General features: G+C 41.1%; 1 non-coding gene across 1 annotated transcript; it reads left to right on the top strand.

The window, feature by feature from the left end:
• The first annotated feature begins 1,399 nt into the window (after window positions 1–1,399).
• On the top strand, window positions 1,400–1,506 carry LOC127133427 (small nucleolar RNA R71). Its single transcript, XR_007807404.1, has one exon. It is a non-coding gene; the product is annotated as a small nucleolar RNA R71 (small nucleolar RNA).
• The last annotated feature ends 392 nt before the right edge of the window (window positions 1,507–1,898 follow it).

Here is a 1,898-nt window from a genome sequence, read left to right as displayed (position 1 = left end):
TGCTAGTTGCACAGACATTTTAGTTGGTCTTAATTCTCCCATTTCAAGTCTCTTGCATATGGATAAAGGCATAACACTAATACCGGCTCCTAAATCGCATAAGGCTTTGTCAATGACAAATTTTCCTATGTGACAGGGTATAGAGAAACTACCTGGGTCTTTAAGTTTAGGAGGCATATTCTGTATTATAGCGCTACATTCAGCGGTGAGTGTAACGGTTTCGCTATCTTCAAGTTTCCTTTTATTAGAAAGAATTTCTTTTAAAAACTTGGCATATGAGGGCATCTGCGTAATAGCTTCTGTAAACGGAATTGTGACGTTTAATTGTTTTAGTAAGTCGACAAATTTTTTAAATTGGCCCGCATCTTTGGTTTTAATAAGCCTTTAAGGGTAAGGGATAGGTGGTTTATAAGGTGGTGGAGGTACATAAGGTTCCTTCTTTTCTACGGTTTCCTTATTCCTTTCTTCCTTTTCCTTAGGTTCACTTTCTTCCTCAGTTGACTTTTTAGAGTTTTGGTTTTCTATCCTTGGATCAGACGGTCCTTCCACTTCCGTTCCACTTCTCAGTATAATTGCATGAGCGTGGCTTCTTGGGTTAGGTTGGGGTTGGCCAGGAAATGTACCAGTTGGGGCAGCAGTAGGCGCTTGTTGTTGAGCTACTTGTGAAATTTGCGTTTCCAGCATTTTGTTATGAGTAGCCAGGGCATCTACTTTACTTGCTAGTTGTTTAATTTGTTCGCCAGTGTGTACATTCTGGTTTAAGGAATCTTTATTGGTTTGCTGTTGAGAAGCTATAAAGTTTTCCATCATGATTTTCAAGTTGGATTTCCTAGGGGCGTTATTGTTAGATGTAGATGGGGTCGGCTTTTGATATCCCGGAGGTATAGCTGGGGCTTGATTTGGAGATTGTCCAGGTGCGTATAGAGCATTATTACTCTTATACGAAAAATTGGGATGATTCTTCCAATTTGAGTTATAGGTGTGCGAGTAGGGGCTTCCTTGAGCATAATTTACTTGCTCTGCTTGGATTCCTGTTAGGAGTTGACAATCTGCAGGAGTGTGACCTTGGATTCCACAGACTTCGCAATTCTGAGTTATGGCAACTACGGTGGCTGGAGGTGATACATTTAAACTTTCAATTTTCTGGACCAGAGCATCCACTTTTGCATTAACATGATCAAGGTTAATTATCTCGTACATGGCAGTTTTCGTTTGAGGTTTTTCCACCATTGTTCTTTCAGTTCCCCACTGATAGTGGTTTTGAGCCATGCTTTCGATAAGTTGGTAAGCGTCAGCATAAGGTTTGTTCATTAGTGCACCACCTGCGGCGGCATCTATTGTTAACCTCGTGTTGCACAGGAGACCATTATAGAATGTATGAATTACTAACCAGTCTTTTAAACCATGGTGTGGACAAAGTCTCATCATGTCTTTGTATCTTTCCCATGCTTCGAAAAGAGACTCGTTATCTTTCTGTTTAAATCCATTTATTTGGGCTCTTAACATAGCTGTTTTGCTTGGCGGAAAATATCGAGCAAGAAAAACTTTCTTCAACTCATTCCATGTGGTGACTGAGTTGGAAGGAAGAGATTGAAGCCATCTTCTAGCGCTATCTCTTAGTGAGAAAGGAAAAAGACGAAGTCGAATTGCTTCTGAAGTGACACCATTAGCTTTAACAGTATCAGCGTATTGGACAAATACGGATAAATGAAGGTTAGGATCCTCGGTAGGATTTCCAGAGAATTGGTTCTGTTGCACTGCCTGCAACAGTGAAGGTTTGAGTTCAAAGTTGTTTGCTTCGATTGCGGGTGGAGCAATACTTGAATGCGGTTCATCTTGCGATGGAGCGGCGTAATCTCTAAGAGCACGAGCTGGTTCTGCCATCTCGGGTATCGAAG

Source organism: Lathyrus oleraceus, chromosome 3 (assembly GCF_024323335.1).
Source record: "Lathyrus oleraceus cultivar Zhongwan6 chromosome 3, CAAS_Psat_ZW6_1.0, whole genome shotgun sequence".
NCBI classification, from domain to species: Eukaryota; Viridiplantae; Streptophyta; class Magnoliopsida; order Fabales; family Fabaceae; genus Lathyrus; species Lathyrus oleraceus.
The sequence above is the reverse complement of the archived record's forward strand: the minus strand, read 5'-3'. Positions and strand labels throughout refer to the sequence as shown.